This window comes from Enoplosus armatus, chromosome 5 (assembly GCF_043641665.1).
Source record: "Enoplosus armatus isolate fEnoArm2 chromosome 5, fEnoArm2.hap1, whole genome shotgun sequence".
Classification (NCBI taxonomy): domain Eukaryota; kingdom Metazoa; phylum Chordata; class Actinopteri; order Centrarchiformes; family Enoplosidae; genus Enoplosus; species Enoplosus armatus.
Genome location: NC_092184.1, coordinates 10360085 through 10373037, shown reverse-complemented (window position 1 = coordinate 10373037; position 12953 = coordinate 10360085).

The window sequence follows — 12953 nt, the reverse complement described above, 5'->3', positions numbered from 1 at the left end:
GTTGTTTTGTCAGTGACAAAAACAGAAGGAGTAGAATGTCACTTGTGTCATGTTTGTGCTGAAGTTACGTGATGTCTGCAAGTGGAAGTCTTTAGAAACAAGAGCATGCAGAGCCAGCAGAGCTGAGAAAGCAGACAAATTAAAGGGCAAGTGACTAATGAATAATTTCTAGAGACAGACTGAAGTTCAAGTGGGTGACATAAGATACTCAGTGGAGTTTACTAGAACACTTTGCCTAAATATTTTTGCGATTCCCATCACTACATAGTTTTGAAGCTCAGAAAATTCTTTCTTTTAACCCGTTCATGTCCTGGGATTCACTCGCAGCTTCAGTGAGTGAGGAAGGCCGAAATAAATAAGGAATATCAAATCAAAGCTTTTATTCTGGCTGTTTCCCAGAAACACTGAATAATGTAAAAAATAAACCAAGATGTATCATAATAGTCTCACATGTGTATTCACTCACATTTTAAACAGAAGTGCGTCAGATGCCCCCCCCACACACATACCTGCCCGCTTCTCTTTCATACTGTAGCCTCTGGCCGCCTTCACCCATCTTCCCACACAGAGCTGTAATTCATGGTCTGAGCACATTCACATTTATATATACACTACATATATGTCTTCAGGCAGATTTACACAACTAAGTCTGATCATTTAGATGATACAAATTCAGTTTATGTGTCTGAACTGTGGCCTTAAAACTCACAACTGACAGATAAATGGATGAATCGGGTTGTAGATCTCTCTGTTTCAGTGGAAATTACATTGTTTTCTAACTGATAACTAACTAAGCTCCATCTCACGCTGCTCACTTCCCATCACACTGAGACACTAAGCATTCAAATCCAGATCTTAAAAATATCCTTTTATTGCGACATATTTTTATCCATATGCTCTCAAATGGCTCTATTCAGCTCCTCACATGGTCGGCCTGAAAAACATTTGAATAACCTGATCTGCACCAAATAGACCGTTGTTTGGACTCGGGCTGAAAATACGCTCCTGCTTTGTTCGACAGCGTATAGCTATCATTGATGTGGTGAATGTTTGTGCTCTGCAGATGCCTCATAGACTGTGAGATGACCAGTGGGCGGACTTAACACTGGCAGAACAAGGAGGCAAATGACTCAGACTCAAACATCAGGGATGTCGATAAAAAAGGGGAGAAAAAAAAGTGCCACATGAATATGTTAATAGCAGCAACTGGACATGTGGACCAGAATGACATGGTGTGTAGGTTGAAGTACATGTTTTCATTGTCTGGGGGAAATCAGCTATGAATGCATCATAGCGTGAAAATCGTTGAAAATGAAAACATGTTCCTCTGCACTCATGACTGCTGTGTGTTTAGTGGTTGAAAAAAAAAGGAAAGAAGCTATGTATTATTCATTTTACCAAGGGCACGAGTGAGTATGTATCAACATACAGTTCACATGGGGACCATACAGATATGAGAGTGGACATGTCCTTGCTTTATCTGCCTGCATTGCCGATTGTGTTCTGAGCAGTGTTGATTTCCAATGGAAGCTGCAGAATTAAGGTACAAGCTGTAGACATGTAGTCAGGTGCTTGAACACAGCTCATAGACACCTCCACATCCACTGACCTGCATACATTTATGATTAGGTTCCACGTTGTTATGGTTTTGGAGGACAATGTGATATTTTTACACATAACTACAGAGCTAGAAACCCCATACTTAGTATTAAAAACAAGGTATAGGTTGTCAATACTTTTAAAGGCATCTAAATGGCTAAAACCATAAATAAACTGGTGTAAAAGCCAATAAATAACACAGACTCAAGAGTCATCTATCCCCTTACCATCTTGTTCACCGTATGAAGATTTCTGTCAGTAAGTTAAACATGCCATGTGAAAAAACATGACATCAGGTGAAGGTTTTTACCATCATCTATGTGTAATATATGTGAATCTGAATGACATGATCTTCTCCTTACATGATATACATTACTGCTTTATAACCTTTAAACAGTATTACACGACTGTTTGCCCTTATATCATGACAGAGTCTTGCACTGAGCTTTAAAGCAAAACGGAGATGCACACTTGCTGTAATATTAATTCAGTTAACCTGCTCAAATGTCATTCTTCCTGTGAAATGTTTTAAAAATCCAGACAAATTAAATGGTGTCCCTTGGTTGTTTTATAGGCAAAGATCACCAAAGAACAGGTCATATTTTTTATCTCATTTGATTTATCATTATTAAGATTCATTTGTTTAGAGGATATTGAGAAGCTAATTAGTCTTAATTAGAGTGTTTGGATTGACGAATCAGAAATGCTCATTGAATCTCATCTCCCGTCTTGAGTTTACTTTGATGCACTTCCACATTTTGACCAAAAGAGGGAAACCTTTCTCTTCATGGACAGATCTCTCTCTTTCTCTCTGGCTCTCTTTTTGTTTATGATATGAATGTAGTACCCAGTTGGATAAGTGTTGGTCTAAACTCCAGTGTAAATGATAATAACATGAATAGCATTATTAGATTTTATTTTTTAGACATCTTCTGTGTGACAATACAACAGTATTTACATATCAAACCTTTTTTTTTTATTTCTCTGTGAAAAGCCACAATCATCAAACCATGAACGTTCGCCCTTCACAACGTAACACGTCATGGATATATATTTGGACTACCACTAAATTATTGTAGTATAGAGAATTATTCACAATTAAATCTTATTATGACATGCAACAGAAAGTTTTGCAGAAAAAGTGGAATTTCCCATGACTAAAGTGAAACACTTTCCTACTACATGCTATTAATAGTTAGTGATTAGACTGGACATAAGACAAAGAATTATGAAACAGATGAAAAAGCATTTTTTTTTGTCCTCCATGTCTTCAGAACTTGAGTGTTGCGTGTGACGGATGTGAGAGACAGTCCATGCTTTGCCCTTGCGCAGGGCACCCAGAGGTGATTTGGTTCATAAATGATGGTGTCCGGTCTGCTTTGCTGCACCCAAGAGCAGTTTGTTCTAATGGTTTCCTCTGAATGGAGTGCAGCCATGAAGGTTTACATTGCAGTACGGGAAGTTGCTGAAGCAGTCACCCCGTGCAGTTTCACTCAGGTATGGGTATCGCTCATATGCCATTAGGCTCATTAATAGAGCCATTCTGAAGATTAGAAAGGTGGACCTCAGCGGGGAGGCATTTCATTGTGCCATAACAATGTAGACATAAAGTTCATCAGACTGACTAAAATTGCATGAGAGCGGTATCAAATGGGTTTTTTTTATGACAAAGCAAACATAAAAACAACATACTTATGCAAACAAGTACATAACACACCGTTTTAAAGTCACCAGATCTTAGCAAACATCCTGCATGACTAAGTGAGGAGCAGGTTAAAGGTTGAAATGACTGCCTTTCATGGGCCGCTATATTTTTATGACTTTCTAGTCTGCACAGACACTACTGGAAACACATACACAAACACAAAACTTTGCTCCCGGCAAAACTGAACTTCTATGATTCCTAAATCAAAAAATGTGACAACATATTCAGGTGTTTTGCAGTAATATGTGGCGAAGTCAGCCACATTGTCAACGAGAAAACCCGGTTGCTGTTGACCTAAAGTCTCCCATCCTGTCTCTCACTCCCACAAACCATCTTATCTGAGCCAAACCCTTTATGGACCATCACCTCGTAATCCTGCACCTTTACTGCCCCCGCTGTGCGCTGCTGTCAAGGATAAGGTAATCAGCTTATCATAAAGACATGATTTATAAAACTTGTATGCAATAAGGGCATCTCAGTGATTCAGACCTTCTTTGATATCTTCCAAAGAAGTGGTCTCGTTTTCAAAACTCGCCTTATATGAAGAAATAATGAGACACAAGACTTCCTTTCATTCAGTAGACTTTTTATTTATTGACTTTGTCGCAACAGTTTGAAAACCAAACTTCAACCTGTTCCCCATCCCGTTCAATTACCTGAATGAGCAGCGTAAGGAAGGAGGAGAGTGAGACCTGTTGCGGTACTTTCTTGCCTTATCTCAGATCATATCCCAGCACTGAAGGCATGTGATGTTGGGCAATAGGGCTATAAAGCAGGCAACTCTTTATGAGAGGGACTGTGAAACTGCACTGACCGGCTCTGTGGTTTCAGGGGGGCTTCTGCTCTGCCTCCCTGCACTGCAAAAAATGTGCTATAACAAAATATTTTATCTTAATATTAAGATCTTCAAGTGGGACTGTTGTTTGTATCCTGAGGAAAGACAAAATGAGGAATTAAGAAAATTAACACAAAAACTTGATTTGCATGGAAAGAATACAAAGTAACTGACTTCATGTTAAGAAACTGAAGTTACCAAGACTCCACATTGATTTAACTGCTTTGTTAAGATGTGTTTTTATTGTTTCCTTGCAGTGTTGAGGTGTTTTAGCTCGTGTTTGTGCAAAAACAAACTTCAAACTACAGTTCTTCAACATGCTTGTTAAAATAGTTTAATAACGCTCATTTTCATTTTGTTGAGAGTTTGCAGATGATATGAGAGTAATCAAATGTTACTCATTTTGTACCACAGCTTATTAAGAAAACAGTATTTTGCATTGTATTGAGATCACAAGGAGGGGGTTGTTGAAATTCTGTTTCTGTTCTGTTGTAGTTTTTTGCATTTGTTTAGCTTAGGTTAGTTTAGCTTTGGTTTAGATTAGTTTTTAGTTTAGTTTAACTTAGTTGAGCAATTAGCTTACCTTAGCCAAGTTCTGTTTAGTTTAGTTTTGCTTAGCTTAGATTGATTTAGTTAAGTTTAGCTTATTTTATCTTAGTTTAGCAATTAGCTTAGCTTAGCCAAGTTCAGCTTAGTTTAGTTTTAGTTTTGATTAGTCTTTAGCTTAGTTTATCTTAACTTAGCTGTTTGTCAGGGAATGCTCATTATCTATTAACAATTAAATGTTAATTGTTAATAGATAATGAGCATTTTAAGGAATTACTTACGTCAATAAACTAATACTTATAAACAATATTCATTCTTGTAATGGATAATTGTAATTTTTTAGATGAAACTGAATCAGCGTAAGTATTTTGGTATTCAACATATTCCAACTCTTATATATATTGGAGATGTTTTACAGCTAAAGTCGCAGTACAGGTTTCAACCAGAGGTAAAATCCTGGCTCACAACAAAACAGTGCAGGTGCTGTCAGACAGCTAACTGATGGGTTCAGATTGCCCTGACAGAATTTAAAAGCTGTTATAAAAGTGACTTTTTATTTGATTGCTGTTGGATCTAGCTGGCCCTGACTTCTTTCAAGGTCTGTTTGAGGACAACACAAAAACCAAAGGACATGGGGAGGTATGTGTGTAGTGCGGGTGTTGAGACTGAGGGGGGCATGCAGAGGATTTGGTCAGGGGGAGGTCGGGAGGGGTGGGGAAGTCGCACAGGTAGGGGACACTGATATGGGCGGTGGGACTGTGCAGTCACCATGTCTCAATCTACAAACCGACCCTGCATGACTGGTCTTGGGCAACAGCTAATGGCCCCCAATTACAGTTTCTCTGTCCTCCAGAAAGCAGCCAGTGTGGCGTGACCCTCTGAAATGAGTCTTCCTCACAAATGCATGGCAAGAACTGACATGTTTAGAGAGTGGGAATTTTATGTTAATTCTAATATCCCAGATGGAGAATCAAATGTTTATGACACACTGATACTTGCTTTAATTTTTTCTACCTACTTATAACACCTGGTTGTTGAGTCCTCAAGATCATTCAGCAGTATGAGCATGCAGCATGTGTTGAAATCTGGATGGAGCAAGAGTAAAACAACAAGGAGCTTGAATATGAGGGTGGGAAAAGAGCAGAGAGAGAGGGTCTGAGGTGGAAAGGTCAAACTGATGTTTCACCGTGAAGCCAGAGAGGGACATTTCTTTCCGACAGGATGCCTCCTGTGGTCGGGGTTAATGTGGTGTTGGAGGGACAGAGATGTGCGGATGAATTAATTTTAGGGATGAGCAGAGAAGCGTGGAGACAAAGGTCCAGAGTCCACTGGTGGACTGGTGAGGGGGGGCGGTGGCGGCGGCTTCGGAAAATGTTTTCAAAATCAAATTTCCAGTCTGGGTTTTCAAAATGAACCACCCGTGCAAAGCTCAAGTGTCTTTATATGAAGTAGACCAGTGGTTCCCAACCTTTCTGACCCATAAAAAACTTTTTTGTGACCTCTCAAGAGACTAATTTTTTTTTTGCCACGATAGCGGCTCTGGGGATGGCAGTATCTTCTGTCTGTCATTCAGTGCATCTCTTTGACCCAGACTGAAATATCTGAAGAGGATACAAAGCAGCTTTTCAGGGGTTGTGGTTTACCGGAATAGAGAGTTATATCCGATAACTACATAAAGAAGGTAACTGTAGGTGCTTTAAGCAATCACTGGGGGACAAGACAGACGCCATGGTTGACTGAGTGTGAAGCTTTTCTCTTTACTCATGAAATAATAGATAACTTTGGTTCCACATTAGGTGGCACTGGGCCAGAATCTTAATTGTTCAAGGGCTGACTTAAATAAGCAAAGAAGATTCAGAGGAGCTCCCGTGAGGCCTTTCCTATCAAAGTTCATGTTTACTGTAAAAACAGGTTATACACTTATGGACAGATTGGAGCTTATCATGACAAGCTGACAGCTGAGACCTTTGTGGGTGTTCATTTTTCAGCTTTTTTATTGAAGAAACAGTTATTTGTAGTTGTATTTCTCATCAGTTTACTGTTCAAAACACCCAGTATGACATGCACCTGTAGTTTTACATCTTTCTCTCATACCAAACCTCCAGACAGGATGAGATGTGTTACTGTAGCTCTTTTGACAATGATCCCATTTAGCTCTGTCGCAGCGAAGCCACACAAACATCGATCTGTGTATGAGGTAAAAGGAAATGTGCTGATTCCTCGCTCACCTGGTTATACATTAACTGTTAACAAAAAAGAAATAAAAAGAGCTCATAGACCTGGACAGATAACCTGCTACTGCATCTGTCAGACCAGGCAAATAAATTGCTGACAGAAAAAATAATCTTGACACTAAAGGTCATTGCTGCTACTGTCATATTTTCATGTTATTGGTGTGTTTATGGCCAAATTAAAGATCTATGGGTGTCCTATAGTGGAAAGAGAGAGAGGAGAAGATATGGATTTGAAAAGCCTCATAACAGACCACCTTTAAATCATATGGTTTGTGTTTGTGAATTTTGATTAGTGGCAGTACTCTGTAATACTCCATTACAAGTAAAAGTCATATTAGTTAACGATCTCTGACAAATCTACATAGTATTAATAAATAATTAACTATTTGCAACTTTTAAAATTTTGTCACAAACTGGACTTGTACACAAGATAAAAGTGACAAAATGCAGACATGACCTCAAAGCATTGGTATTACATCAAATATAGGCCCTTTTTTTCATGTACAGTATTTGGGAGGGCGGCAGCTGGCAACATCAATCTCAGATATAAAGCATATAAAATCCATTGAATTTAACCAGGCTTCCTGGCAGAGGTCTCTGCAACCCCAAGCAGGAGTAATGTGTCATTTTCAGACTTCATTGGTTCAAAATCATGTTTATTAGCAATTCTCATCAAAATGAGCAACTATTAACTACAAACTACAAAACAGGATAAACATTTTAATAGCCTGGCAACCCAAAAGTTGTCACTTTTAATTGCCTATGAATAATCTACAAAGCATCAATAAATAATCTTTACAGGCAATTACAACTTTTGAACTGCATATAAAGTATGTAGTAAGTACACATTTTAAAAAGTGATACCCAGCATTTTAATGTTGCAGCTGGTTGGAATGGAGCTAATTTGGACAATATATTTCCTCTGAAATGTAGCAGAGTAAAGTCTAAAGTAGCATAAAATGGATGCTCAAGTAAAGTACTTGAGTAAATGTTACTTTCCACCACTGAAAACAGGTTGTTGAGAATCAGGATTTAATACTACCTCATAATATATACACCACGTTTTATACTTAGTTTGGGGAGTATAACAGAATGAAAAGTCAAATAAAATGATTTGAGAGTTAAAATGTCTAAATAAATGTGACTAGTGCCTGTGTATGCATTTTTGTCACTTTTGTGTCGACGGTCATGTTGTGTAATTTTGCGTTGCAGGCCTCGACATCAGTGTGTTTGCTCTGCAGGGTTTCAGTCAGAACGTTCCACCTCTCATGACTGCTAACGGCAGGCGTGCGTGCCTCTGCATTAATCAGGGTGCTGCGAACCTGCCGTTTAATCGCAGAGGAAGCCGAGCAGGTAATTACTTTTGAATCTCTAATTGTGCAGACAAGGAGAAAGAAAAACACCGGGCAGGGAGGCAGCCATGGATGGAGATCACATGTAGCCTGCTGCTCACTCCTGGGTCCACCTTTGTTCCTGAGTGTCCCACTGAGCTGGTTCAGAGCTCCAGGATCTTATCAATACAGGTGTGAGGTCTGAGAGACTACATTCATTTCATTCATGTTTGTAGTAAATGACAGTCTGACTTTTGAGGAACGTTATTTCTAGTTTTATCACAGGTTCTGATTGAATATCATATATTCAACAGCTAGTTGGAAAATATAAAACTACAAACAGATCTTTTTCAAATGGAAAGTTGCCAGTTTATTGGGTACACTTAGTCTAATACAACAGCCCTGCTGCAGTCAATCCTACCTTCATCAAGATTATTTCTGTTGTTGTTTTATTGCATGAATGACTCCAATTTGCAAAGATTTCTTTTCAAAGCACAACAAAGAGTTCACGCAGCATATTGATGTTAACGAGGACTAAGTAAATATCTGATAACTGCAATTTAGTCTCGTTTCCAAATGTACTGCCAAATACAGAGACTTCTTATCGTCACAAACTCTTCCTTGTAGGCGTGTGTTTGACTTCCCACTGAGTACAGCAGCTAACGGCTTGGATCTGATTCACTGGTGTTCTTTTCTCAGGAGATTTATTGCACAACGACACACCTTACATAGGCCTGGCACAGTTTGTCTGCTCAAAATAAGGTCAGGAGTGATATTGTGTGTGTTTTAACTTTATTGTTACATGCTATGGGTGCACAATGTGTAGCCAGTGCAATAAAACTCTCAAAATAAGAATAAAAAAACAAATTTAACCTGATGGATTGAAAATGATATGATAGAAAAAGACAGTTTTGCAGGTGCATGTATCGTGTTCAGTCTTACCGGCTTGGTGTACTCGCTGTTTGTCCCGTCGTTCACTAGGTGACAGCAGTGAGTTCAACAAGAGGTTCAGAGGAAAGCTTCACACGCAGCAGCTACCATTTAGCTCTTTACCCTTAAACAAAAGGAGGCCTATGTTTCTTTGCCTTCTCCACAGGACTATGCAAAATGAACCACTGGTATGGAACTGTCCCGAGTCATGCAAATCTCCCCAGAGTTGACCAGTTTAACAGTCACTAATAGATAACTAGGGGATAAATGTGGTACAGGTAGATGGAACATCTTACTTTGCACACATTTGGGTACAATTGTGCTTCAGGAAGGATTGCAGGGGGCTGAAAGTACCTGCTCAAATTATTTCATCTCCAAACTCACAAAGAATAGAGGTTTTATTTCAGAGTAAAATGGACAACAGAAAGCTCTGAGACTGACTGAGACAGTGAGCCTTTAGCTGCTTTGCTCCCAACATTTTGAGTGCGAAATCTGTGAATATCTTTCTGTTCCCAGTCAGACATTTATCCAACAAATCTATTGGCTAACATTGGTGACACCCAGGGGAGGCGACATAGGCAGCCTCCTAAAATTGCACTCATATATTGTATATATATATTTTTAATTTTAACATTAAAAAGCATGCTTGAGCTGATATTTGTGTTTATTTCCTATTAGCTGTCGTTCATGTTTTACTGTACTTTCACTGTAGAACTGTTAGGGCACCGAATGTGCAAGGTCCGGCCCTGGTGACACCACATCTAGTTGAACCTGTGTGTGTGTGTGTGTGTGTGTGTGTGTGTGTTTGTGCTGTCGTTGGACTGCAGTTTTCTTTTCACACCTCAGTGTGCCTGCGTGTGCTTTTTGGCTCATTTACTTTCAGAGTCAATCTGTTTGACTGTGTCGCCGCTGTCGACTTCATCGCCTGCGTTGACACTCAAGAAAATTGTTTCTAAAAGCTTTTTGGGTGTTTTAGGATGTTTCAAATCCGACAAAATATAATAATAATGACAAATAATTAAAATCAAAAAGCATGTCTTACATTTAGGCACTGACATATATCACAGTTAATCTATTAATATTATATATAGAAGTCTCAGTGTTGAAAATATGAGATGAAACACCTAAGGAGGAACCTGTAGCATTTTATTTTCTGATTTTACACAAGCTTGTGTCTTATAATCTATAAATAAAACAAAACAAATGTGTATGTGTATACAGACAAATACATTTCCTGTATAGGCAGTCGGTTCTCAACAGGCCCTTTTTATGGGTAACACAGTAGGACACACACAGATGTAAATAATTAAATTAATGAGGCTGAATTCCATTTAGCTGCTTCAGTTTCAGGGTCCTTGTCGTGTGCATGCTGACTCACTGTCATGGCTCAGAGCCATCGTTAATGTTATTAGTAACACCTGTGCTTTTCCTGCTGTGACAAGTCAAAACAGGATCTTCAGTGGTGCAAAGTCAAAAGAGCCTCACAATATTTAAGAATTGCGTTATTTGGAAATTGTGCCGGACCTATTATAGTTTTCTTTAATGCTGACATATGATGAGCAGCCTGTTTCTGTTTTCACCTGACGCCATAGAGATGGCAGGTCTGCCCCCCCTGTGCACCCTGACAAAGTGGCTGTTGCTTCGATCCCTGAGTCAATATTGACCAGCGGCCAGCAGGAGAGAGAAGCAGCAGCAGCAGCAGCTGGGACGAGGAGGAGGACGGCCAGGAGACCATCATCAGCTACAAACACACTTATGAAACCATAAAAATACAGTACACAATCAAAACAATGTGGTTATTGACTATTTATCCTGTCTTGTGATATCTCGAGACTGAGATACATTTTATTATTATTATTTATTATTGTTCTTAGTGCAGCACGATTTTAACTATATAAGCCTTTGAATGATATCCTCAGAAAAGCAAAAAGTTTTACATATGTACACTTTGACTACAAATTACAGAAAGAAAACTACAAATATACAAGCTTACAAAATCGACTGGTGCAAGTTCTGTGAATTCCTTCTGTAAAAATAAGTAAACGAGACTAAACTATGAATTATAAAGATTCATATTAATTCAGCCCAGAGAGGAAATGCACCTTATAGTCTGGTGCCCAGTGTCAGGAATCAAAACACTTAAACATAAATACACACAAATAGAGACTCAAGCCTCAGCCATTCATGAAAATACACAGCATTTGCAATGGATTCCTGAGCATGGAAGTGAATTTATTCTTGAATATCTTATAAAATACAACAGTTAAGTTATTTAAGAGCTCCTCTCTCTGATTTTTTTACTTTGCTGGTTTAGTGATTGAGGCTAAATTTGGGGATTTTGGGCTTGGAGAGAGAAACAGCCAATATAATCATAGTCCAAACAAGTTAGAAATGCTAATTATTCCAAAAAGTTAACAAAAAAGTTGCTTGTGTAAGCTGTGCAGTTGCTGTCAGTGTTGCCAGATTGGGCTATTTTTTATAAGGCTATATTCCAATAACCCCCCCCCAATCTCAGTAGTATGATTGACACAGACGGAGTTCAGTAACTCAAAACCGAACGTCATTTCAGTTTTTTACAACTTATTTCCTATTGCAGTCGTTATTCATGATGTCATGTTCATATGAGTGTTACATTAGCTTCATTATCTAAAAGGCTTTTATTTTGTTTTGTGACTTCTTATTTAATGGGCCTGAGCACAAATTGTTATATCTGCCCTCAAAAATGCATTGAAATGTGTGAACCTATGCTATGGTCTTAGAAATATGTGAGGTTGATGAGGTGAGCTGGAGGACAGGCGGTTTTAGTCCTGGCTGTGGCCCTGAGAGGTCCACAGGTAATGATGGCCATCTGTAGCTGAACTGCAGAGGGTTCATGACCTCTGCCATCAAACATCTCCTTTCTGTTGCTCCAGATAATAAGGGAGTTGAAGTGAAGGCAACAGGCTCAAAATCACAGCGAGAATGTTTTGACAATTGTACAATGAAAGTAAAAAGACTTGCTCGGACAGATCAGCTGTATCTCTTTGCAGTTCAGTTCAGGTTCAGTTACAGTTAAGTGTGGGAGTATCAGACTGTTGGGGGGGGGGGGGGGCGTATATGAGGCACGGGTCGTGCTGCCCTGACGAACAAAATACTGCATCACAGTATTTTCTCTCATCTGAGCCTTCGTGACTTCACAGGATGGAAAATACCAAATCCGTTGTGTCTGTTTGGTGTTTCTTATCAGCTGCTTTGTCGTTGCAAGAAAATAAAATAAAAAATACTCCACAAGAGAGAAGTTAAGACGTAATCAAACAACTCTGAGACAGAAACCAATTTGCCGCGGCGTGACTAACAGCCAAACCTCAAAGCTGCTCTGATCTGACATGATTTAACAAAAGAAAGAGAGGAGGAAAAGCTCAATCCCTGACTACACACACACCTTGTGCATGAAGAGCAAATATTGCCAAGAGACTTTCAAGTTGGCTCGATTCAAACCCTCAGAAACACACACACACACACACACACACACACCCTGCTGCAGTGCATGTTGACAGAGCCAACACTGTCCCTGTGACACACACCGCCAGCGCTACAAACTGGCAGCCGCAGGCCTCCCCAGCTCTCCCAGTGCAGGATCATCCACAGGTCATGTTTATGAATTGGGAGGAGTGGATGGATGCCAGCGTCTTCCATCACTTTCCTCTTCCTTATCCTCACTTGTATCAGTCAGCTGCAAACAGACTCTCCCCGTCTTTCTCTCTTGTGTGCTTCAATTCAGCCATCTTCCTGTG